Source organism: Giraffa tippelskirchi, chromosome 9 (assembly GCF_054371585.1).
Source record: "Giraffa tippelskirchi isolate mGirTip1 chromosome 9, T2T-mGirTip1v1.2.pri, whole genome shotgun sequence".
Lineage (NCBI taxonomy): Eukaryota > Metazoa > Chordata > Mammalia > Artiodactyla > Giraffidae > Giraffa > Giraffa tippelskirchi.
The window spans coordinates 44,051,550-44,079,249 of record NC_137283.1 but is presented as its reverse complement, the minus strand read 5'-3'; the positions used below and the strand labels follow the sequence as shown (position 1 = coordinate 44,079,249).

Genomic DNA, 27,700 nt, shown 5'->3' with positions numbered 1-27,700 from the left:
ATATAAGTCAAATTGCATTTTATGTCTCATTTTTAATTCGTTTTCAGTACTAATTATGTTATATAAATGTAAGGATCTACAACAGATTGGAAACTAAAAAACAACTTGTCCTTAACTGTTTACAGTTTCAGCAACCCTGGTCAAATGTATACACATGACTAAGCTATTAATATAAGACAGGCAAGGATAAATGTATGAAAAAACTGAAATACTTTAATGTTAAAGAAGGGGACTTCCTTCGTGGCTCAGATGGTTAAGAATCTGCCTGCAATGCAGAAGAACTGGGTTTGATCCCTTGGTCAGGAAGGTCCCCTAGAGAAGGGAATGGGTATTCACTCTAGTATTCTTACCTAGAGAATTCCATGGACAGAGGAGCCTGGCAGGCTACAGTCCATGGGGTTGCAAAGAGTCAGACACGACTGAGCGACTAACACTTTCACTTTCACAAATGGGGGGGGGGGAGATCCTGAAAGAGATGGATGCAAAAGCACAGAAAGCCTGGGAAGTCACAAACTTCCCCTTTCCAAACTGAACAAAATCAATCAAAATAAAAAAAAAGAAGAAACAAATTATTATTGACACTGAGAGGACAAATAATCTCCTCATGATGAATGATGAGCTAAACTTTGTAGTACTTTAAATATACAGAGATATCATTTAGGTATGAAACTGTTGGGACCAAATGTATAGAAGATCCTGGAAATCTAAACAGAGTTTCTGCAAGAAATGAACAGAATGGTTGAAAACAAGCAAGAGATTCTCAAAACTACAAAAATGCCTCAGACCAGAGAAGGAATGGCTCTGCGGACATGGGGTCTCCCAGAGTAAGCTGTTCCGTGTGCCTGCTAGAGCCACCTTTCTTCACCAGATAAACAGTATTCTGTGTCACAGAGCTGGAGGTGGGGTAGATAAATTTAATAATGGTTTTCTCTAGTCTAGCGGACGGCAGAAGGCAAGTAAGTAATAATAGTGTAGCAGCAAGCGTTTCAACCAAGGCCTGGCAGTAAATGAGGTAGATTCAAAGGAGGAGCATGCCTGTAACCACACCAAACCCAGTGCTTGCTAGCTACCAGGTGTCTCTGAAACTAGAAATCTGTACAGGAGTCCACTCATACCAGACAGGAAGACCTGAAATCTGAAGGATACCCACCCATTGAGATGGAATCTTCTCCCGCTTCATTGAGATGTTTTTTGGTGTGGAAGTTCCAACAATACTGGAGATGAATTAAACAGAAGCAAACTGGCAAACGGCCTTGGCTGTCTTTCTTGGGAAGCTGAGAGATTATCAACATCTCACTGCAAATCTCACGTTGTAAGAGCTCACATATTTGAGGTAGACATTATTTTTCTGGCAAACAGGAAGGCAGACTACCTGTCTTTAAAAAAATGAACAAGAGAAAAAAAAAAAAAAAAGGCAAGAGAATTGGCATGTTTCAAGCATGAAAATTCTGTCCCCAGTCCTTTCTTCCTTCCCCCACCACCAGTAGGAAGGGGTGAGAGAGAGAGTGGACAGGTAGGGGGAAGAGTGAGAGAAGAAGGCTTCATTTTAGAAGAATTTCAACTGAAAACAAACACTACAACTGTACTGAATTCTCAAATTCTAAAGCACACGGACAAAAAGATGGTCAAAATATGGTAAGAAAACATGATACAAGGAATGGAGATTTAGCAGAACTTAGGAAAGAAATTGAGGAGAAAAGCAACATAAAGCTGGGAACATGAAGCTGCTTTGATCAAAGCACAGAGCAGAACCATTGCCACAGGAAACAAGATTTGAAAAATACATGAAATGTAGCATATCATGACAAATTAATAATGTAAAAAGCAAGAGTGGTAGGTGTGGAGGTAAAGACAATATATATATAGATCTGTGTATTCTGTATCTTATATATTATGTTGAATAATACTTTAATGTTATATGTACTTCTAATCTGACAAATGGATAATTGGTGATCATAAAGAAAATTAAGATTTGTATTAGAATAAAGCAAATATTCGGATGAGGGAGTCCTGAGTCTACACACTAAAAGGGCTCACAGAGCCTGAAAAAAATCAATAAGCATCAAACAGTGCTGAGAGAAAATCAGTAAAAATACTGTACTACAGTGATGAAGCGACCATTCTGCAAGTATCTACATAAAATAGGCAAGTTACTTAAGAAAATAAGAGAGGCCAGGTGGATTTCTCATAGCATTAGTTACCAGAACATAATGATAGCAACAGGTTAGGGGCTTTAAGGACAGGCACACCTGGCTTGTCCATTCTTTTGCTGTGTGACCTTGTACTACTACCAGTTATTTAAACTTTCTGGTTCTCAGTTTCCTCATTTATACGGAAAGATGACCCTATCATAAAACTAACCACTCCATTAACCGCTTTTCTAACTCCAGAGAAATCATTAAGAGGAATAAGACAGACCACCTGTCAAAATATGAAAGTCAAAGAAATCACCTCCAAGGCACCATTATATACAATGTAAGAAGCTACAAGAAGAATTTCTGGAGCTACAAGAAGAATTTCTGAGAAACATAATAGGGATGGTGACTTTATTTACCTTTCTAGTCCTCATTCGGAGAAGGCAGTGGCACCCCACTCCAGTACTCTTGCCTGGAAAATCCCATGGACGGAGGAGCCTGGTAGGCTGCAGTCCATGGGGTCTGTATGAGTCGGACACGACTGAGCGACTTCACTTTCACTTTTCACTTTCATGCATTGGAGAAGGAAATGGCAACCCACTCCAGTGTTCTTGCCTGGAGAATCCCAGGGACGGGGGAGCCTGATGGGCTGTCGTCTGTGGGGTCGCACAGAGTCGGACACGACTGAAGTGACTTAGCAGCAGCAGCAGCAGTCCTCGTTAGGTCAAACAGAAAATGAAATCAACAAGGCAGAAGTGGCTTTAAATTATATAATCAGTTAAGTAAATATCTGTGTCACAACCAGGAATATATACTAGTAAATGTAAGAGGCATTTACAAAAACTACTTCAAAAATAATTCCAATAAGTAAAACTAGTACAGGCTGAACGCTTTAATCACATGCAGCAAAACACAAAATACATAAAAGAACAAATGCTACCAACAAACTCCCTGCCCAACAAATGAAAATTAAAAAACAAAAGAAAAGAATCTCGACAACTCTAATGCTAAAGAGAACATCAAAACCGCAAATGCAAAACATATGGAAAACTAAATGAGAATATTTCACCCCAAAATCTCTAGGATATGCAAAAACTAACAAGGTACAGATTCACCTTCACACATTTGTTACTAAAATAGAAGTGTAGCAATAGTAAGATGATCATTTTCTCAAAAACATCTAGTGAAAACACTCAAAAATAAGGAAGCAGAAGGGAGGAAGTCATAAAGGTAACGTGTATTTGCGTGCTAAGTCACTCAGTTGTGTCTGACTCTTTGCAACCCTGTGGACTGCAGCCCGCCAGGCTCCTCTATCCATGGGATTCTCCAGGCAAGAATACTGGAGTGGGGTGCCATGCCCTCCTCCAAGGAGTCTTTCCAACCCAGGGATCAAACCCAAGTCTCCTGCATTGGCAGGCGGGTTCTTTACCACTAGTGCTCCCTGGGAAGCCTATAAAGGTAACAAAGATGGATAAAATAGAAAACAGAAAGAAAAAATGAAAAAGACTGAGGGACTTGCTAAACCCAAGAACTAGTTCTTTGAAAACATAGTAAAACAGATAAATCAGTAGCTAGTCTAATCCATGACCAAAAGCAAGACTGCTTAATACTCAAAATTAGTAATGAGAAAGAAAAATCAACCACAAATTTAGACTATTACGAGCCAACAAGCATAGGAAAAGATATTCATGCTAACAAATAACTACATTAATTCTGATTTCAAAGCAACACTGAGATAGTATTTATAGCCATGAGACTGGCAAAGATATGTCACCATTCAGCATAGGGGAAGATGGGGGAGAACGGGCCATTTTCTGGACTTGATGAGTGTTAAAATTCATACATACTTCCTGGAGAGCATCTTGGTAATCGTTGTGAAACTTTTGAGTGTGTGTAGCCTTTGACCAAATAGCTTCACTCACAGAGATATGTTCTAAGAAGATAATCACACACATTCACGTGTATGGCACAAACAGCAAAACATATTTTATGTCCAGTAAAATGCACGCCTTTAAAAAAATTATGCCATAAATTTATATTAACTGACTTGAAAAGATGTCTACAATATGTTAAGCAAAAAGAATAATCTAAATGGGAAATTATAAATTCAAAATAAGATATTTGAATACCTACTCAATGCCAGACACCCATCTAGACTATGTGGTAGGAAGCAGTAAATAAAGTAGAAAAAGTTCCTGCCCTCATAGACGTTGGAACAAAAGTTAAACCACCACTATCAGTTCATAGGGTTGCAAAGAGTCAGACATGACTGAACTACTGAACAACAACAAAAATCAGTTAACACATGAAAAAGGAAAATAGTCACTGTGTATGAATAGTAGTTATCTGTATTTAATATGACTTAGGGTAATTTCTACTTTCTTCTTTATTTTTCTGTACTGTTTGAAATTTTAAAATGGATATATCTGATTATTTTAGTCAGGAAAAATTATTTTCTGAAAAGCGTTGAAATTATCTGTGGTTGAGGGCATGGTATACTTGACATTTAGGGGGTGCTAGAAAATAAAGGTAGAATTTGCATTAATCAGATTGCAGTGGTATGATTATGATCAATATATTATCAGTGTTTATCAAACTTAAAATAAGAACAATAAGCTTGTTCATATAAATGCACAAAAACTCACAAAGTGACATGTCTAGATTTAACAAATCCAGAAAGTTCTTCTGAGTTTTCATTATCCAAAGAGGAATAAAAAATCAATTAACTGCAGTTCTTATGAGGCATTAAATAGTCAGAATTTCTCGGAGATGAAAGAGCCAACAGGAAACTCCGATGTGACTCCAGGTGGTGGTAACTCTACCACAATAGTGGCAATTTCTTAAATTTTCCAAACCTTTTCTTATTTGAAAAAGCAGGAAAATATTTGAACAAGAAAAGAATGCATGCTTTAGTGCAACTTATTTTTCATGTTTGACTTTAATTTGGGGACTACACACTCGGTATTTTGATATTGACATCTGTTTTATGTTCTGATTATTCTTTAATGTGCGCTTCAGTTAATGTGAACTCCTTAACTTTTGGGTGACGTCTGTCATTTGAACCGCAAAACTGTCTGCGGCTTCCCCAGGAGCCCATCATGGGAATAATGGGGTTCATTGCCTTCCTTAGGACCACATTCATTTGTCTTCTTTATAAGGTTGACATTAGTGTTGGAATGCCCTGCCTGCTACTGTCTTCTGGAAACCATCTGAATCTATTTGGCTTGGGTCAGCAGTTTGGCTCAGGGCAGAAGAATCTCAACAGCACCCATGTTCCTGTGCCCCACGGGAGCACCTCTGTTCTATGATCTGAAAGCAAAGGTCCCACATTCAACCCATCTGTCTGTTATGATAGAGCTCTCCCACTCATAAATAAAAAAGAAGCTGTTTAGGAGGGATATGTTCCATTGATGCTTTGGGGTAAAATTTGAGAGAGGCATGAGGAAACAAACTGTAAAAGCAAGGAATTGTATTCTAATGTAATAGTTAAGCCTGCATAAGAGGAGCTTCCAAATAAGAAATTGGAAGTTAGAGAGTCTAGGCACCTTGACAAAGTTATCAGACACTATTCCATCAACCCTAGGATGGGCTGTTGTCCTCATGGTACAAGAAGACTGCTGGAGTTCTAGCCATCTCATTAACATTCCAAATAGCATTAAAAGAAGGAGGAGAGAAAAACTTTTCCTCCCTTTTTTGAAGACTTCCTTGCAAAGCCACGCAATACTGCTGTCTAAATTCCAGTTTAGTTATTGGCTGCCAAAAACTACAAGATAAGCTGCTTTCTTGGTGGCTCAGATGATAAGAATCTACCTGCAATGCAGGAGAACTGGGTTCAATCCCTGGGTTGGGAAGATCCCCTGGAGAAGGGAATGGTTACCCACTCCAGTATTCTTGCCTGGAGAATTCCATGGATAGAGGAGCCTGGCAGGCTATAGTCCATGAAGTTGCAGAGAGTTGGACACGACTGCGCGACAAACGCTTTCACACTTTCGAGCTTGAGGAAGCAGGGTTTTTGTTTGTTTTGTTTTTTAGCAGGTGGTAATGAGCCAGCTAAAAATCACAGTCCTTATTCATAGGGAGAATGGATAGGATATTAGGAGGCAACACAGAAGCACACACTAGCACAGGTATACATAATTTTGATAACTGTTACCAAAATTCTTCTTAGATAAGGGGCTGTTACTACTAAGTACCATGACACATTACTCGGGTATGAGAAGATAGGGCTTAAGTCAGGATCTAGAGAAAGAGGTCAGGTGTGAAGTAGGAGTGAATTTCAAATGGGAAGATTCTGACTTTTATTGCTGTGCCCAGGAAAGAAATAAGACAGTAAGTGGGGAGAAGATAAGGCAAAAATAATACGTGAAGGGGCCAGAGAACTCAGAGGGATGGTACAGTGAGATTTAAAAAAGGAAAAGAAGGAAAGAGGGAGAGGGAGGGGAATGGAAAGATAGAGAAAAATACATAAATGATAAAGGAGCCAAATGGATTTGTATTATAGAACAAGAATGGCCAATATGTAGACCCACCTCCACCTGCCCAAAGTTACTCCATTCACAAAGGCCATGTACTATGGGAAGAGGGTGTTCATCTAGAAAAAAAGGCTAGGAAGGATTCTTAGCCAGTCAATGTGTCCCACACAGGGCAGTGGACATGAACATTAAGTAGAAGCAGCAGTTTTGAGACAAATGTGACTGAGAATAAGAGACTTGCCCTATGGGAAGAGGGTGTTCATCTAGAAAAAAAGGCTAGGAAGGATTCTTAGCCAGTCAATGTGTCCCACACAGGGCAGTGGACATGAACATTAAGTAGAAGCAGCAGTTTTGAGACAAATGTGACTGAGAATAAGAGACTTGCCCTGAATCACAGACATTTTGGAGGCTCTGAGAAACAGACACACAAGTCATGAGAGGATATTGAGCCAGTTCGCTTTAGAGCTTAAAGGACACTTCCATGCGAGTTAAATTGCTGTAAAACTTTGTTCCTTTGCATCAGTCTCCCAAAGTAAGGGGTGTGGAAAAATGTTTGAGCTTTAATAAAATGTTTGTGCTTTAGTAAAATGTTTGAGCTTTATAATATAGTGAAACAAAGTTAAATGCCATATAGCTGGCAGATGGTTCAAGCAGAACCAAAGCCTGTGCTTCTCATGGCCTTCTTCCTTAGGAAGGAAACATGTGTCATTATCTAGTCAACTGAGAGTCTGGAGTGATGTGGTCAAATGCATGACTGAATCTAGGCTTGGCAGTGTGAGTGCCCTGATCCATTCGTAATCCCTGCTCTGTGCTTTGGATGTGTGGCGTCAGCTACTGCGCACTAGATCTCTTGTCCTCCATAGGCCATGATGACCCTCTAAATTGCAGAGATTTACAGGAATGCCTTTGGGTGTAATCATAGATGGTAATAAGTCATGAGTGTTCAGACTTGGCAAGAAAAGAAATTTTTAAATCGCATGATTTTTAGTAAAATCTAGTCTAAAGAGGGACAGGAAATCAAAGGGACATGGTCTATAGATTGAAGAAACCCTAGTTTATATCTAGTTTCAACCTATGATGTGATAATTCAGCTTCTTCTAAAACAGTCTGTGAAGAATCCAGCCATCGCTGGGATTCCTCATGCAGCTGGAATAATGTTGAATACGGCAACGGTAAATAACACGGGCAAGTCTCCTGCTGTGTGTCGCATGTCATGCTAAGCTCTTCACAAAGCACTATCGTACCTAATTCTCTTAGCAACCTAGGAGGTCCAAGGCTACCATTATCCTCACTTTCTCGATGAGAAAACCAACATCACAGGTTAAGAATTCTGCCCAAGGTCCTACAGCTGGTATGTGTTGAAATTCCTCCAATCTGGAGGCCTCTTGGCATGAACTGAGTTGGTAACCCACCTCCGGGAATGAGCACGGAGGCCAAGCAGAGCATCACCAAATCCCAGGAGCAGGAAAAGATTTTCATTCCTCGTCTGAATGCTTCCCAGAAACCAGATCAGTGCCGGGATGAATTAATATTCCTAAAAGCAGCTGGGAGGGTAGTGAAATGTTTGTTCTCAGGCGTTTTATTGATTTGGTTCCTATTAAGAAGGAAATCTCACAAGTGAAGTCTGGAAGAACAAATACTTTTCTGAAAATATTTTCTTCCCCACAGCACTCCAAGAAAGAGATCCAATGTCCTGCGACTAGAATTGGATTATAGTAACAAAGGCCTCTGAAGAAATAACTAATGCACTTTCTCTCTGAGAGACAAATTAGGAATTTATTGATGCTTCTCCTCATCCGTGTTTTGGTCAATGGAACACCATTTTGTCACTGGTAGCAATTTTCCAGAATGATGAGTGAAGACAAATCCATGGACTCCAATCAGTGGGAGGCGACTGCGCTTAGCCGAGGGAGGCCACAAAGTCTTAGGGTGGATCTCTCTTCAACTCTAGATTCATGGTGTGGTAGACAAGAAGTGCCTGTCATCCATCCCCTACCACTGTGAACTGCTCACTCATTCCTTCTCCCTCTCCTCTAACACGGCAGCAGGCACGTGATGCGCCAAGTCTTGTTTTAGGCAGTGGGAAGGCATCAGTGGATGAGCCAAGTTGTCAGAGGTTCAGAGTTCACAGGTTCATTGGAGGAGATGCAGACAATACACACTGACCAACACCACTGATAATAATTTCAGATGGGGAAGTAGCCACAGCGTGGTAAAGTGACTCTCCGAGGAGCTCAAAGTACCTCTACAGCAACGTGTCCTCCTGACTGGAACATTCCTCAGAATAAACTCCAACAAGGTCATGCAAAGCCCAAGAATTGTGACACAACTTTCTTCCTCTTAAAAGTGGGTCGCATACTGTAGGATTCATCATCCACAGTTTCACACAGTCTCTTTTCCACCCCTGACCCAAAAGAAAGAAAGCTTCCATCTGGCCTGGCATTTTTAAAAAATGATGCAGTCATGAAGAATGAGAAGACAAAAAATAATAAACTCCAGAGCCTGCCTTGAGAATAACGTTTTACCAACAGGATGTGTCATAAATATGAAATGGCAAAGAAAGATGTTCCAGGATTTGTCCTTTGTCCTTTGTTAGCCAGACAGATAATGAGTTACCATCAGGGAATTTCTTTTTTCCTCGTTTGAACATGAGCTACATATAACTTCCATACTTCTGTGAAAAGGGAACCCATAAATCACAAGTTATTGTTTCCTAGAAACTGGGATTATACAAGGGAGAGCCAAACAAAACCCTTTGTTTCATGAGCTTGCAACTTTTTAATTAAATACCACTTTAAACTCACACATGCAGAAGCCAAATGTTCCCAATCCAGTCTGCTTTTAAACCTGATGTCCAAGCTTCCCCTTCCATCCCTGTTCTGTGATGACGGTGAGATCCCTGCATTTTACTGGCTTCTAATTTTTTCGTTATCAATTTAGGTGGAGTGAGAAACATAGATCACAGGACAAGGACTGGTTCCTAACATTTCTTTTGTAGATGTGATGACCGAAGACTGAGCTATACATGTAAGACTATAAACAAATAATAAAGGGAGGGAAGGAGGAAAAAGAGGAAGGAAGGAGACTCTGTAGCCCAGGGGCTTGTAGACATAAAATGCCTTATCTGATCCCCAAAGATCATTAGACAGAATCTGGTTAGTTCTCCACAGTACCCCTCTTGGCTTCATCTTTGGCATGCTCCTGAAGTGCACTTCCCGTTTCACATAAGGACATGCGAGGAGTCCCCCTATAGAATGGGGGCAGAGGGGATGGGCATCACTTCCGAAAATGGCCCCTAAAATCTGCTGTGTTACCCACGTTTGCTCCTTTCCTTCCCACTGGCTACCTGTGTAGGACCCAAGTGGAGGGCTCTGAGGTACCAAAGATGATGGAGCCACATGATGAAGATGACTGGATTCCTGCATGACTCTGTGGAGCATAGTGCTCCCCCATACTGGCACGAGAAAGAAAGGGGAGAACCAGCATGTGTATGGGTTGTATCTATACAGTTAACCAGTCCTAAACGACACACCCCTGTCTTGGTCTCTTAGGGTTACCATAACAGGATACCACAGGCTGCGTGGATTAAACAACAAATATTTATTTCTCAAAATTCTGGAGGCTGGGAAGTCCAAGGTCGAGGCGTGGCAGATGTAGTGACTGAGGAGAGCTCCCTTATTGATTCATTGGTGACCTGGTGACCACTTTTCACCGTGTCCTCATGTGGCAGAGGGCATGAGGGAGCCCTCTGAAGTCTCGTTTATAAGGGCGCGGATCCAATTCATGCAGGCTCTGCTCTTGCGACCTCATCACCTCCCAAAGGCCCCACCTCCAGACACTGTCACACTGGGGATTAGGGTTTCAACCTATGGAGTTTAGTGGAGTCACACACTCAGTCTGTAGCAACGTCTTTGCTCCATTGTTCCATCCATGGCGGGTAACCCTAGTGAAATAGCATGTGGGCACAGGACTGAGAAAGGTCAGTTTTCATTCCAATCCCAAAGAAAAGTAATGCCAAAGAATGCTCAAACTACTGCACAACTGCACGCATCTCACATGCTAGTAAAGTATTGCTCAAAATTCTCCAAGCCAGACTTTAGCAATACGTGAACGGTGAACTTCCAGATGTTCAAGCCGGTTTTAGAAAAGGCAGAGGAACCCGAGATCAAATTGCCAACATCCGCTGGATCATCGAAAAAGCAAGAGAGTTCCAGAAAAATATCTACTTCTGCTTTATTGATTATGCCAAAGCCTTTGACTGTGTGGATCACAATAAACTATGGTAAATTCTAAAAGAGATGGGAATAACAGACCACCTGACCTGCCTCTTGAGAAACCTGTATGCAGGTCAGGAAGCAACAGTTAGAACTGGACATGGAACAACAGACTGGTTCCAAATAGGAAAAGGAGTACATCAAGGCTGTATATTGTCACCCTGCTTATTCAACTTATGTGCAAAGTACATCATGAGAAATGCTGGGCTGGAAGAAGCACAAGCTGGAATCAAGATTGCCGGGAGAAATATCAATAACCTCAGATATGCAGATGCTGCTGCTGCTGCTGCTAAGTCGCTTCAGTCGTGTCCGACTCCGTGCGACCCCATAGACGGCAGCCCACCAGGCTCCCCTGTCCCTGGGATTCTCCAGGCAAGAATACTGGAGTGGGTTGCCATTTCCTTCTCCAGTGCATGAAAGGGTAAAGTGAAAGTGAAGTCGCTCAGTCATGTCCGACTCCTAGTGACCCCATGGGTCTGCAGCCTACCAGGCTCCTCCACCCATGGGATTTTCCAGGCAAGAGCACTGGAGTGGGGTGCCATTGCCTTCTCCGGATATGCAGATGACACCACCCTTATGGCAGAAAGTGAAGAGGAACTAAAAAGCCTCTTGATGAAAGTGAGAGAGGAGAGTGAAAAAGTTGGCTTAAAGCTCAACATTCAGAAAACTAAGATCATGGCATCTAGTCCCATCACTTCATGGGAAATAGATGGGGAAACAGTGGAAACAGTGTCAGACTTTATTTTTGGGGGCTCCAAAATCACTGCAGATGGTGATTGTAGCCATGAAATTAAAAGATGCTTACTTCTTGGAAGGAAAGTTATGGCCAACCTAGACAGCATATTAAAAAGCAGAGACATTACTTTGCCAACAAAGGTCCGTCTAGTCAAGGCTGTGGTTTTTCCATTGGTCATGTATGGATGTGAGAGTTGGACGGTGAAGAAAGCTGAGCACCGAAGAATTGATGCTTTTGAACTGTGGTGTTGGAGAAGACTCTTGAGAGTCCCTTGGACTGCAAGGAGATCCAACCAGTCCATTCTAAAGGAGATCAGTCCTGGGTGTTCATTGGAAGGACTGGTGTTGAAGTGAAACTCCAGTACTTTGGCCACCTCATGCGAAGAGTGGACTCATTGGAAAAGACCCTGATGCTGGGAAGGATTAGGGGCAGGAGGAGAAGGGGACGACAGAAGATGAGATGGCTGGATGGCGTCACCAACTTGATGGCCATGAGTTTGGGTAAACTCCAGGAGCTGGTGATGGACAGGGAGGCCTGGTGTGCTGCGGTTCATGGGGTCGTAAAGGGTCAGACACGACTGACCGACTGGACTGAACTGAACTGAAATTCTCTTATACTGTCCTCAAACACATATGCTGTGTCTCCTGGTATCCTTCACTTCATGCACAGAGGACATCCAGAGATCTTATCCAAGTACTTTACTAAATTTATATATTTTAGCCAGTTTGTAATCTACCCTTTCACTGTAATTCCTATCTTAAAAGGCCTTTAAAGAATGAGTTCATGATTCAAGTCAAGATGAGAAAAGTTTTCTAAATCAGAGGTCAGCATTTTTTTTCCGTCCATAAAGGGCCAGATAGTGAACTTTTTAGGCTGCTTGGGTCTCTGATGTAACTACTCAGTCCCGACCTTGAAGTACAAAAGCAGCTGTGGACACTACAAATGAATGGGCGTGGCTGTGTTCCAATAAGCTGTGATTTATAAAAACAGGTCTGAGGCCAGATATGGCCTGTGGGCCGTAGTCTGCTGACCCCCTGCTCTAAATCATTCTCATATTTTCACTGAATATGAAGGAGCCACATGTAAATTCCAGGATCCATTTCAATCCCTGTGACATTGGTTTATATTTATTTGTTTTAAACATCATGCCTTAAATAGCATCAGCTATAACAAATGAAGTTGTAAGAAGTATTTAATTCTTCCCTCAACCCCAGGACTGCACTGTGCCTGGCACAAGGTAAAATGTGATAAATTTTAGTTTCTTTATAAGCCTAGGTTTCCAAATCAGTAAAACGGGGCTAACAATATATAATTCACAGTATTTGTTGGAGGGGAAGGCAAATAAAATAATGCATATATTTTGTGAACTGTGGAGCCCAGTACAGAGATAAGAGACTATTATTATAAGCTGCCTCTCCCTTCCTTGATTCTGGATTTATTTCTTCCCACTAGAAACGTGATTTTTTTCCCCTGATGAATCCCAAGGCGGTTCGCTAAATCCCCATTTAGCCCAGGCCAGGAGGCTGTCGGGGTCCACAGGCCAGGAGGCTCTTGGGTTCCACACGCCAGCTCCACCTGTGTTCTGATTGCCTGCCAGAAACCTGAGCCTCATTCACAGCCACTAACTGGATCCAGAGAAGGCAGCTCCAGCTGCCAGAAAAGGGTTGTTGCTTTAAAGAGATAAAACGCAATAAAGGTCTTTCTGTAATGGGCATTCTCAGTTCGGTTTGACTGGCCAGTGACACAAGACACTTGGCCTTGGACCCAGTGTTATGTGCAGTGAACTCTGGGATGGAGGTCCTGTTCTCATCAGAAAGAGCAGCGCCCTTAGTCCTCCACAGATAAGACCTTAAACCTGCAAAAATCAGGACTTTTTTTTTGGTCATGTATTAAAATGGTGGAAAAAAAGATTTGTGGATAGAATATGTATCCTGTTGTTACAAATTTTCATGGCTGTCCATTCAACTGGAAGTTGCCAGGTGTATAAAACTTCAGGCTCTAGAGTAAACCCTAGTCTTCCCACCTGAGGACATCTGTGTATCATCTAAGAATAGTATACATTCATTACTCTGAAAGAGACAAAACGCATATTTTAAGTAATGGATTTTTGTATAGTCCATTGATTATACTTGCCCTAAAACTTGAAGGAAAACATTGTAATTGGTTCTTATCAGCTAGTTCATTCAGCATGCCACAACAAGGTCTAGAACAGTGCCTGGCAAGAGCTTCTGCACAGATCTGCCAACAGGCCAAGCCCTGTGAGCTGGGCATTGTCCTATATCTGGTAAGGCTGGAATGACAAACATCCAACAAATATGACATAACTCCTCCACCGTGGTCATGGCAAGCATCAGTAATCAGTCAGGGTGGAATATTCCTGATGACCCAAAACAGAGCTACAGTAACATCTTGGCAAGGGCAGCTTTTCTATGTAGTCATGCCTCCAGGGTGGTGGTTCCTCAGTTATTATTTTGCCTCTTCCCCCTAAATCAGATCCTCCTTTAATCTTAGCTAACCTTAGAAAACTGATCCACATAGCCACTCAAGACCTCAAACTAAAAACGTGGTGGAATCCTGAAAAATCCACTAATAGCTAACCAGTCAACAAACTCTATGAACTCTAATGCCCAGAATTGCTTCTCTTCAGCTCCATCATGATGGACCTGGGCCATCTTTGGTCTCAACTCTTTCAGTAGTTTTTGAAGTGCTTACTAAGCTCTGTCACCCATACAGACACCAGACGACTGCTGTTAAAACTTCAAACAAATCATGTCAGTGGCTCACTGATGGGCCACATAAACTGCATGATCTAGCCCTTCCCTTCCAGCATCAGCTCAACTCACTCTCCTCTGCTCCCTGTAGTGCACTGCAGCTTCGTTGACCTTTCAGTTCTTGGACAACATCTGGGTCTTGGCTCCACTTAAGACCTTCACATTTGTTTTGTTGTCAACCCGTCAGTCTGCTGCCCGTGACCCTCATGACTAAACCTGAGTTTTAGGGTCACATCCAAATGGCCGCCTCCTCAGAGAGGTCTTCCTGGATCACTCACTCAACTGTCTTCTTCTGTGTCAAACTGATGCCCCTATTTCTCTGAGTGTATTTTTTCTCTGAAGATGTGGACTTACTGGGAATTTACATACATGGAAGTTGCAACTTTCAGTTAAAAAAAAAAAAAAAAAAAGGAAACATTCATGAAAACAGTATCATGATCATTTCCAGGAAATTTCACGATGTGTTATTTTGTTTTTATGCCACTTCTCTTACCTAAATGTGGTAAAGCTCTATTGGGAATAGAGACAATGTCTTGTCACTGCTTGAGAAAAAAAGACATGCAAAAAAACATATATCTCTGTTTTCTTTGTGTGAAAAATTCTAAACCATATTCTTAGACAGCTTTTGTGGCATCTACTTGAGAAACCTGTATGCAGGTCAGGAAGCAACAGTTAGAACTGGACATGGAACAACAAACTGGTTCCAAATAGGAAAAGGAGTACATCAAAGCTGTATATTGTCACCCTGCTTATTTAACTTCTATGCAGAGTACATCATGAGAAACGCTGGGCTGGAAGAAACACAAGCTGGAATCAAGATTTCCAGGAGAAATATCAATAACCTCAGATATGCGGATGACACCACCCTTATGGCAGAAAGTGAAGAAGAAATAAAGAGCCTCTTGATGAAGGTGAAAGAGGAGAGTGAAAAAGTTGGCTTAAAGCTCAACGTTCAGAAAACTAAGATCATGGCATCTGGTCCCATCACTTCATGGGAAATAGATGGGGAAACAGTGGAAATAGTGTCAGACTTTATTTTTGCGGGCTCCAGAATCACTGCTGATGGTGACTGCAGCCATGAAATTAAAAGACGCTTACTCCTTGGAAGGAAGGTTATGGTCAACCTAGACAGCATATTTAAAAGCAGAGACATTGCTTTGCCAACGAAAGTCCGTCTAGTCAAGGCTGTGGTTTTTCCAGTGGTCATGTATGGATGTGAGAGTTGGACAGTGAAGAAAGCTGAGCGCCGAAGAATTGATGCTTTTGAACTGTGGTGTTGGAGAAGACTCTTGAGAGTCCCTTGGACTGCAAGGAGATCCAATCAATCCATTGTAAAAGAGATCAATCCTAGGTGTTCATTGGAAGGTCTGATGTTGAAGCTGAAACTCCAATACTTTGGCCACCTCATGCGAAGGGTTGACTCATTGGAAAAGACCCTAATGCGGGGTAGGATTGGGGGCGGGACAAGAAGGGGACGACAGAGGATGAGATGGCTGGATGGCATCACTGACTCGATGGACATGGGTTTGGGTAGACTCCGGGAGTTGGTGATGGACAGAGAGGCCTGGCGTGCTGCAATTCATGGGGTCGCAAAGAGTCGGACACGACTGAGCGACTGAACTGAACTTTGTCCCAGTGGTTCCCTTTCCCAGGAAATCCATGTACATGCTGAATGAACCACCATGTGTGAGTGTAGACCAGATAGCCTTGTTTGAACCTTGGGACATTGTCCATCCTCACTGTCTGAGCTTAATATTTGCCATCAGTTGTCTTATCCAAGATATCTTGAGGGCAGGGATCCCATGGACTTGACCATTTTCGAATCCAGCAACTGTGATTGGTGGCTGTTTTAAATCTGTGAAAGGACAGAACTAGGAAGTGACCCAGGCATCCAGGTTTTGTTCTTTGGGTGGCCTGTGTTTGGTTTAGGCTCTAGGAATCTAATAAGGGGACACCCAGAAAGATGAAACTATATCCCTAAATGCTTATTCATTCAATAACCCTAAGATAATTTCTAATAAAGTTAGAAACAAAGGGCAATTGTGAAGGGTCTTTGTCTGTCTGCCCCACCCCCACCAAAGACAACCTCCAGGGGCAGTTTTCGGAGGTTTGGCCCATGTAAATCCCATTGTTTGTGGTTCCACTGGGAGAGTGGGTTTCTTCCTCCAGCCCCCCATGCAACTCTTTGAAAATGGCACTCAGTGAAGGGCGTTCCTTGCTGAGGAACCTTGCCCTTAGGGGAAAGTTCCAGATGACAGGTCATAAATTTAGAAGACCCTGGTCTCAGAAGGTACTCTGAATGATTTCAATAAAGTACAGAAGGAGATGGTTATTTTTAAAATGTTCCACCAGAGATTTCAGAAAAAAGAGGTCTATGCAGGAATACAGGCCAATTTACTTCTTAAAACACCCACATATTTTCTAGTCACCCAAGTTGTGTACCTTTTTGCATCAGTAGAGAGGATGTTTATCTACTGATTTGACAGGTAGGCAAACTTGAGTCCGGTGAATACAGTGCCAGGAGAGTACCGTGTAAGTGAGATGCCCAATTGGTCAGGCTCCATGGACCCCAATATTTGCTCTTTCTCTCTATGCTCAGAATCTGAGACTGACCAACATCAAAGGTACTCAGCCCAACAAATGGAGACTTCTTGTCTTAGATAAAGTAGGTGCATTCAGGGTGAGAGCAGATTAAGTTATGACCACCATAATAAAGGGAAATAGTGAGACAGCACAAGTACTTTGGGTAAGTTGCATGACTCCTGCTCTAGTTGACATTTGCATCCATCAGCTCAAAATTTAAGGCAGAGAAGTTATTTGATTTCCTTTTAGATCCAGGGATGGCTCAAATCATTTTAGTTGTTAAACATTTTCCTCTCTGCCTCACTCTCTTCATAGCATTCAGGATAGTTTGTGACACGTAGTAAACACTCATTTAATACAGTCATCCCTTGTATCCATGGGGGATTGCTTCCAGGACCTACCCTAGACACCAAAGTCTACGGAAGTGGAAGTCCTATAGTCTGCCCTCTGTATTCATGGGCCCTGCATCTGTGAATACAGAGAGCTGTGTGTATTTGTGAAATTACTATTAATGAATATACCACTCCACTTTGGCCTCAGACATTCTCTGACTTTCTGGGATTCAAATCACTGTTCTAAAATAGATTATTTTTCTTAAGCAATAAGTCAGCCGTCATTTCTGCCATTGAAGGGAAGCGTTATGTGAGACCACCCTTAGTCCCAACCTCGAGATGACTCTTGGTCTCTCTCAGGAGCATCGTGCAAAAACTGGACATCACAAGCTTCCCCCGCACCAGGTCTAGAGGATGAAGGTACAAACAGCTGAGAATACAAGTCATGGACCAGCGCCCAGTGAAGTCACTACTTTGGGGGCCCAGAACTGTCATCACTGTCCTCGCAAGTCCACGCTTCTGGACGCTTGTGTGGACTCTGCACATCTGCAGCATCTGGCTCCCGGCTGACTACCACAGGCCAGATTCACCTTCGGCGTGACCTTGGGACTGGGGGCAGGATACTGAACTTCTCTGAAGCTCAGTTTCTTCGACTGTGAAATGGGAGAAGCTGTAACCGCCTCAGGACATGATCGACAGCAAAATCAGATGTGCACACAAATCACCCGGGATCCTCGTAAGACGTGAGTTCTGACAGTAAGTCTGGGATGAGGCCTGAGATCATGCATTTTTGGTGAGCTACCAGGTGACACGATGCTGCTGTTTGGGGACCGCAGTCAGAGCAGTAAGGTCATGGGGCATTATATGAGATAACAATAGAAATAGAAGATGATTATTAGTGCTAATAAGCATTATAAAGAAAAGTATTAATCATTATTATCGAGAAGAGCATTTTGATTAAAACTCATGAAATTACCACCAACGAGGTTTGAATTAGACTCTTTCTGGCCCCAAGTCCCTTTAGGCAAGTTTCGTGATTCCATCTAAAACCTTCAGACCCTCCTCATAAGCCATAATATAACTACAGAAGTCAAAGGCACAGCGAGAAGATATTTTATTACCAATGTATTTATGTATGGGTTTTTGGGGTTTTAAAACTGGCAATTAAAACCTTGTAAATTTGTATTATCAACAAAATAAATGTAGAAGGGTTAGTTACTCATTGCTAATAAATTTGATCATTCATTTATAAAACGAATGTTCGCCCAAGAATCACAGAGCACTCTATAAATATCGCTTCACTAAGCCACAAACCAGCTCGACAAGGAAGGCACACAGCACCCCTGAGGGGTTAAACAAACCCTCCTGGGCCTGGGGTGGGGGTGGGAGGACAGCCTGAATTCCAGCCCTCCCGTCCCCTTCCCACACTCAGGTTCAGCTCCTGCCCCACGGGGCCCGACTCTTTGAAGCATGATATCCGTTTGGAAGCATTTCAAATCAGCCTGCCTGGAGGCTCCATCCCCAGATAGCCCCGGGAACCTGTCTGTGTGAGTCAGGAAAAACCATCTTTCTCTCATTTGTGAGCCTGAGGAGGACTCTGCCTCCCTCGTTCCTCTTCCCTGTTAGGTACTCTGGGCAGCTCAGCTACTGTGAAAGAAGGAACTCTCAAGCCCACTGGCCCAGCTGTGGAATTCAAGTGCAGAACAAATAAAACTGCTTTCGTACAGATTTCCCATCCAGTATAGCCCTTCAAGTCTTTCCTTGGCTGAGGGTCCCCTTCACCTCTCTACTATCAAAGAACTCAGTAAACCCTTCTGCCATCGTGTCCCAGTGCCCGGCATGGAGTGGGGTTTCGGTGTCTGGCATCACTGGGTGTGAATTCCAGCCCCACGACTGTGGGGACCAGAAATCTCATGGTCCTTAGCCGTGAATTGGGTTTTTACATCCAGCGTGACCTGGTGGCTGGTTCTGATGTTCTGAGATGATGTGTGAGCAGGACTGGGCTTGGGGAGGCCCCTCTTATGCAGATTGTCACTGTTGGTGTTGGTAACGACAGTCGTGATGTTGCTCACAGGTGCAGCACCAGAAGTGGAATCTCCAGGCACATGGTGACTTTTAGAAACCCTAAGCAGTAACAAGGACGTGGTATTCTGTTGACCACCCCCCCCGACACACACACACATACACAGACACGTGCACACCTCCCACACACCCACGTGCTCACATACACCTCTGCTCCCACGAAGACTGATTGTGAAAAGCTGTGGGTTTTTTGTTGTTGTTCTCAGCCTCCATCTACATGCCCCACTGCTCTCACTTTGCCTGCACTTCTGGAATATCTTCACGCTTTTCTGCCTGGAGCACCGCAAGAGACCTCAAGGATAACAGGTTGGAAGCTTATTATCATTCCTAATCTCTTCAGTTACCTTCCGATGTCTTTTTCGCTGGTGGCTGTATCTGTGTCTCGCTCTGGATTCAGTCTCTGAAAGAGGAAGACTCATCCTTGCTGAACTTGAATTCATTCCTTACTTTAATCTTGTCTTATGTCGAGGTAGGAATTTAATAAGAATGTGAGATATATTCCTCATCACTGCCTTTAATGAGTCAACAAAGAGAACCATTCAATTTTTGAGCAGAGGATCAAAAGCAGAAAATGTATAGCACATTAGGCTTGCCGATACATGTCTGTCGAGAAGATCTGGAAAGCTGTTTAATATATCTGTCTGTTAAAGGGTCTGGTTTGCCCTGGGCTTGAAATGAATCATCTCCACCAAAGACGCTAAGACAGTCATCGTGTTATAGCCACGCGTTCCGGGAAACAAGCTCACTCAGAAGGACGATGCAGATAGTGAAGTGCAGTTTATTACACCGGCGGGCCCAAGGCAGAGTCTCCTCTTAGCCAAGGACCCCGACCAGCATTTGTGAAAATCTTTTATACCCCAGGTGTACATGTCTGAACCCACCACCCCAATTTTTTTGTGACTTACATAAACAAAGGAAAGGTAAATACAATCACAATAACCCCATCATTCATGTGTTATGTGTTCAGTCAATAATCAATAAGCCCGAGGTTACATTCCAAACAGTCAATAATCAGTAAGCCTGAGGTTACAGAAAAAATTTATGATCTGTCTGGAGGTAGGGGGATCAGTGTATGTTTTATCTTAGGTGATGAGTAACCTGGATACAATCTTCAAGATTCCCCTGTCCGGAGGGGGTCTTATCCTTCTAGTGTCCTTTCCACAGGTATTAAGCACAGAGTTCAGAGTCCATTAGAGAGGTGGCCGAGCATGATCAGCACGAACAGGCCTAAGATGGAGTCCAGGCCCTATGAATTCCTTCTTCAATCGCTCCTGCTACCTGCCCATGTGGAGGTTCTCCGTGAAGAGGGCAAATGTCTATTATTAGTAATAAAAACCCTACCTGCCATTTTATCAACCGAAGTCTGGCTGGCTTGTGACCACCCTGCACCAGCCATCCAACCGAAGAGAGACACCAGATGATTACTGAGAATGGGTGTGTGCTAGGGTTAAATTTTCAGTTAATGTTTTAAAAAGTGTTACTAGCAGCTACCAGTGTTACCAGGTCCATGTTTAATTTCTTAATGGAAGCCATGATCGATGCATTTTGCTTCCAAGAATAAAGGTTACCTACCAACATATCTTGCAAAGTGAACTTCAATGAACTGTTTTGCTTTCTTTTCTTTTCACTTCTACTCTGTTATCCAAAAGCTATATATATATATCTGAGAGTATTTGTTAGCATGGCTAAAAAATACAGTATGATTTCTTTGTTTAATTCAAACAATGTTGGTCAGTGTTTTCCCTGCCTGCCTTTTCAATTCTTGGAGCTTGGCTCACACTGTTCCTTTCATCTAGAATAATAACCTTCCTATATATGCCGAGTCTGTTTCATTCCTTAAGGCACAGTTGAAGGCTCTCAACCTTTAAGGTTTAAATGCCTCATTCTCCAGCCTTTACTTATTTCTCTGCTGAAGGTCTTCTCCCCCAGTTCTTCTCACCTTCATGTGAGAAATAACAAATATCAGGTTCATTTAGTTTTCAAAATAGAGCATCTTGGCAATTCAGACTTGTACTCTTTTTTTAAACAGTTTTATTAAGGTTTAGTTCACATATACTAATATTTACTCCTTTTAAATGAATAATTCAGTCCCTTTAGTGTATTTACTGTTGTCTAACCATAATCGTAGCCTCATTTTAGAAGATTTCCGTTACCCCACAAAGAAACCCCACACACAGTGCGCATGAGCAGCCACCCCTTCCCACCCATCCTCAAACCCTCGGCAACCATCGAATCTACTTTCAGACTCAGTGAATTTGCCTATTCTGGATATTTCACATAAATGTAATTGTACAGTATATGACTTTTTGTGACTGACTTCTTTTACTTAGCATAGTATTTTCAGGTTCATCCATGTTATAGCATAGCAATTCCTCATTCCTTTCTATCTTCTGTATGCATGTCCCTCCCTTTGTTTATCCATTGTTGCTGGACATTTGGGTTGTTTCTTTTTTGGCCATCATGAATAATGTTGCTGTGAATGTTCATGTACCTGTGTTTGCACAGTTGTGTGTTTTCATTTCTCTTGAGTACCTGGGAGTGGAATTTCTGGGTCATATGGTAACTTTAACATTTTGAGGAACTGCCAAACTGTTTTCCAAAATGGCTGCACCAATACCACCAACAAGTAAAAAGGTTTCCATTTCTGCATATCCTTGCCAACACTTGTCATTGTCTGTCTTTTTGATTTTCAGGCTTTCATCCTTAATCTGAAGCTTTATTTCAGAAAACAAGTTGGAGGAAAAGAAGGGCATCTAAAAAACTTATCTCAAGAAACTTTTTCCATAAAACTCTCATTGAACCTTGAGATTCTGAAGAAACATAGCATCTTAGAGGGAAGAAGATGCTGAGCCTGAGAATGATGAAGCCCCTGTGATTTCCTTTTTAGCTCCCTGCTTTACAAATGATGCACCTTCGGTAGGTTATTGTCTGACCCTTCATTGCCTCACAGGTAAAAGGAAGATGTTATTTGTCTTATTCCTTAAAATGAAATGAGGCATGTGTATATGAACCTGTCTAGAAGCTTATGTGGAATGAAGGCAACAGACTTTCTAGAAAGTGTCTTTTAAATGGTTCTCCCAGAAGTCTTGTACTTTTGTGGCCATGCCTCTAGGTCCACCAGCAGATGAAAGAGAATTCTTGATTAATTTTTATAAATATTCCACACGTGTGACAAGAATAGATGAACTCTGTTGAGTATAATGATTTTTATATACACTCACATCAAGCATGTTAAATGTATGTCAGATCCAGTTTATCTTCACATATTTATTTTTTGATCTCTTTGGTTGGTTGGTTTCTGAGGAAGTCGTGAACACTTTCCCATACTGACTGTCTATTCATCCATTTCTGTAGTGTCTTTACAGCAGAGACTACAGTCTAGTCCTCTCCTGGGTGTTCTGGTCCATTTCCAAGTCCTCTAAAGCCTGATGATACTTTCCTCACAGCCTGAGAGCAAAATAACGTGATGTGAAGGCCCAGGAAGCAAGTGAGTATTGTTAAGAGTAGAAGCTTCAGAGACACACAAACCTAATTTCAAATCTCGGCACCATCATTTCCCAGTTTATGAACTTGGAGAGCAAACCTCACCTCTCTGAGCCTCAGAGTTCCCGTCCATGACATGGGAAGATTAGGAGTAATTTCCACTCTGGAAAGTTGAGCAAATTCAATGAAATGATGAATATAAAGCACTTATCACAAAGCCAGGATCAGGAAACTGTTAAGGGTTTAGTGAACGCCAACTTTTGTGGATAACAATAAATAACATCAACAATAGCAGTAGCTGCTAACCTCCTGGAGGGCTTAATATGTCCCAGGCACTAAGCCAAGTGCCCCAGACGTATCAACTCATTTAATCTCCATAGGAAGCCTGTGATAGCAGTGTGATCACCATCACCATGTCACAGACGAGGCCGCTGGCCCAAGGTAACTGGCCATTGGGGGACTTTTAACTGCACCTCCAGCCATAGGAACCTGGGCTCATCTTTTGATTGTAAAGTGGGCCATGCAACTGACAAAAAAACACACCACAGAAGGGCCTGCTTGTCCCACATCCTGTCCCAGGGCCCCCCTGAAGTGCCCTGCAGCACCAGGCTCCGCTCTGGGTGGCAACCACTGTGCTTCTTCTTTTGTGTCTGAGAAAGACCAGCGTTCTGTAGGATCCAGCTGCCAGCTCCCTGCAGCCCTCCTTGTGTGCGCAGAGCAGCTCCTGGGTCTGGGACAACAGAGCCCTTGTAGCTTCCTCGCTCTAAGCACAGTTACAAACATCTGAGAAAAAGCTGGGATGGAAAACCAAGTGGACCTTTAAAACGTGGACAATAAAAAGGCTCTGTTGGGACACATTTATGGATAACATGCTACACTTTCAAAAGCTAACACTCTTGGACACAGCCCCGTTTCCCTGTTCAAGTGCTATTTTAAAAAACAAACGCACAGTACATAAATCTATTCCCACTGTTAAAAAAAAATAACAGCAAAGAATAAGTATGATGAATAAAATGAGAAAGTTACTCGTCATTCCCCACCTCCACCCTGAACCCACATCTCTTCCCAGTGGTAACTGCCATCAGTGGATTGGATGTGTCTCTTCCCACGCCTTTTCCTTTGTATTTGAATGTGTATGTATATGCATAAATGTATTCCATTTTGGAAAAATATTCTGTTTCTACATAAATGGTGTCACAATTGTTTGCAGAATAGCCTTGTTTGCTTTATTCACTCAACAATAGTGGAATAGTTTGAGAAATGGTCCCAAGTCCATGCACACACATGTGTACATCATTTTTCATTAACTCCTGAGGTCTTTACCATGGTGTGCTGATACCATTATTCAGCCTTGTCCTTCTTAATAGACATGTGGGTTGCCATGGCTGGCTGACGCTAAGACAGTCTGCAGTGATCTCTACCTCCTGGTATTCATGCCCTTGTATATTTGCCTCCCCCTGGGTGTGGCTTGATGATTCATTTCTAACCAAAAGAATAAAGCAAAGGTGATGAGATGTCACTTCTGTGATTAGCTACTGGAGAGTGTAACTTTTCCTCTTGCTAGTGGATTCTTTCTCTGGCTGCTTGAAGAAAGGCTCTTGTGGCAAGGAACTAAGGGCAGCCTTTAACCAACAGCCCACCACACGAGTTTGGAAGTAGATCCTTCCTCAGTGGAGTCTCAGATGACCTTCCAGTTCTGGCCAGCACCTTAATTGCAGCTCATGAAAGACCCAGAAGCAGAGGGCCCACCTGGGCTGTGCCTTGGTTCCAGATCTGCAGAAATCAGCTGCTGCTTTGCAGTAATTTGTTATGTAGCAGGAGATAACCGCAGTATGAAAGTGTCTAGTTCTCTCAATGCCCTTGCCAAATCATTGATCATTTTAATAATATCAGTCTCATAAATCAAAATACTGCCTTTCTTTGATTGCATTTTCCTGATTGTTAGGTGAGTTTTTTTGTTTTTTCTTAATAAACCCATTGGCCACGTTTTTCCCCTTTCTCTAAGACTTAACCTCTCAATATCCTTTGCTTTAATCCTATTTTAACAACTGCAAGTACAGACAAGAATATTACATTTGGAGACATTCCATGGCCATCCTGCCCATTGATGATGCTGATCACACCAAGTATTGCCCAGTTTCTCCACTGTTTAGTTACTACTCTGTCCCTTGCAACTAATTTATGGGAAGATTCTCTGAGAGCATTCAGATATCCTGGTCCTTATTAAACTATTCTCATGGATTTACCTGAGACTTAGAATATATTACACTATTTTATAATATCATTTTGTAATATTATAAGTAATAACATTATTATCCACCATTTATTACAATGGATGTAAAAATGATAATTTTCCATCTGTAGTACTCCTTCCACATTTACCAGTCCACATTTAGCCTTTAATAGAATAATGAAGATCTTTTCTTCTCCCCCATTTATGTGTTTATTATTAGTATAGACTCATAATTTGTTTTTCCTCAATGATTTATAATTTATTACTATTTTTCGATACCTATGTTTTCCCAGATTTGGCCAATGGGGACGCCTTTAAGTTGGTTATTATTTCTCTGTGATATGATTGTCTTTTTGTAATTATTATCATTGTCACTTCTTTATTTTCTGGCATAACAAAATGTTCCAGGCTCATCTTGTGCAAACCTGCTCCAGCCCCAGAAGCAACCATTTCTTTGAAGAGCCCTCTTCCTTTTGGTGGGCAAAGGCACTAGAGATCAAGATCTGGGAACCAGGTATGCTCATTAAAGTGGAGCCATTTTAAATGCACTTTGATGAATGTATGTGCTTTTGTAACTACCACCACAATCAAGATATACAGTTTCCTTTACCCATCAAAGTCTTCATATCTTACTTACTTTTATACAACTTCCTCTGTCCAAAGTATCACTATTTCTTGTCTCCCACCCATTCTGCAAAACCCAATTTTTCTTCCTTCTTAGAATTATGTTCAGTTTCTTCAACCAAGGTTCCTGGTTCTTTCTTTGTTCTCCTGGAAGAAAGAGTAAAAGTGCTTGCTCAGCACTCGAAGAGGTGTAAGAAAGATGGATTCTCTTACCAACTGTGAGGCCATGGAAGAGTTTACTCAACCTCTTTCTGACCATTGTCTTTCCATCTGTAAAATGGGGCATTCTCTAACCATTACCATATCCACCACACACAATCATGTTGGCTTAAGCCCTGAAGTAGCTCTCGTTCTTTGCCTTTCTGCTCTACAACCAGCCCTCTGGTATTTCTTTCCTGGAAATCTGATCTCTCAGCTTCCACCTTTGGGCCATATAATGTATCCTCTGCAAAGCAATCAAAGTCGTCTTAGGAAATGCCACTTAGCTCTATGACCCATCAGATGCTACATGCTCTGGTAGCTTCTCAGGGCCACAGTGAGGATGGCCTTCCACCCCACGTGGTCTGTAAGGACCTTCTGGGTTTGACCTCTCCTTGCTCGTATCACACTACATTCTCCTGATTTGCTTTCGGTGAGCTCATCCAATTCTGCATACACCATCCTGCTCCCTTTGGCTGGAATACTTACTGTCTCACCTGCTTAATTCCTCTTCATCCTCATGTGGCTACATTCTCAAGAAGCCTCTCCTGATTTCTTCAATGAGATCACATCCCCCTGCTGTTCACTCCTCTAGCTCCATGTCACTTTTTAATACCACTTGCAATAGTTGTACCATCTCACTTGTATTTTGTAATTTTTTTTTTTTTTTGGCCGTGCCACATGACGTGTGGGATCTTAGTTCCCCCACCAGGGATCAAACCTGCACTGCCTGCACTGGAATCGCAGTGTCTTAACTGGACACCTGGAGAATTCCCTGTAATATTTTGAATGAGTGTCAGTCTCATTGAGTCTAATCTCAGAGCAGTGGGCACTGTACCCCTCCTAGGACTGACATTCAGTGGGTATTAGTTGAAGAAATGAATACACTGTAGGATTGGTGTCAGGGTGAAATGAGGTAATGCTGTGTGAGGGAGAGCTTTTTATACATAATTCTGTCATTCTGCTTACCATTTTCTATTGTGAATTCTTATTTAGCTGTCTGTCTTCTCTACCTTTCCAAAAATGCCTTGAAGGTGGGGACTACGCACAGCCTTCTTGTGTCTCCAGCTTCTGGGATAGCGTCCATGCTGGGTAAGGGCCCAGTAAGTGTGTGGTGAGTCAATGAAAAGTTAAATGGATGAGTGAAATTATCTCACCTCCAGATGCTTCCATTTTCCCATGTGAAAAGGAGAAAATCTGAGTGTCTAACTCATGGGCTAGTCTTGAAGGTTTAGCCAGATTAATGTTTGCAAAATGTTTAGAATAGTATCTGGCAAATCATTTAAGTTCTCTGACTTTTAACTGAATATATACAAATACGCAACATGATAGGCAAATGTAAGGAATTGAGTTATTAGCTTCATCACTGAATGTAGGGTAGAAGAGAGTTGTCAAGGGGTCATTTCTCTCTACATGAACAGAAGACATCATCTGTCTGCTTTAGAAAACAAACTGCTCATCAGTCTCTGTTTTAAGTTCACATCGCACTTTCCTAATCACCTTTTATGCACTTTTTTAAGGTCAGTTATTAACTGTGAGATAAAATGGATTTTTCTTAAATTGCTCTCTACCATTCTTTAAAGGCTTTACTTGGCATTTTTGTTCATCTAACCAAAGCAAAATTGGATTGTGCAATATTCAAAACAAACCAGATCAGAAAAAGATCAATTTGGACCTTTTTCCCACTTATTCATGATTATTATTTCTAACCATGTGTGTGGATTTTTAAAAATTCCTCCCGACAGAACTCCACACCCCTAATACATTCTCTTCTTAA

At 42.0% G+C, this 27,700-nt stretch overlaps 1 protein-coding gene across 1 annotated transcript in view; it reads left to right on the top strand.

Moving 5' to 3' along the window:
• The window catches only part of LOC145519897 (uncharacterized), a 347,803-nt gene that overhangs the window by 129,189 nt on the left and 190,914 nt on the right, over window positions 1–27,700 (top strand). The window contains exons 19-21 of the mRNA XM_081524944.1: window positions 22,079–22,301; window positions 22,740–22,872; window positions 25,510–25,615. The gene's annotated coding sequence lies outside the window, so the exon portion shown is untranslated. The remainder of the gene's footprint in view (window positions 1–22,078; window positions 22,302–22,739; window positions 22,873–25,509; window positions 25,616–27,700) is intronic.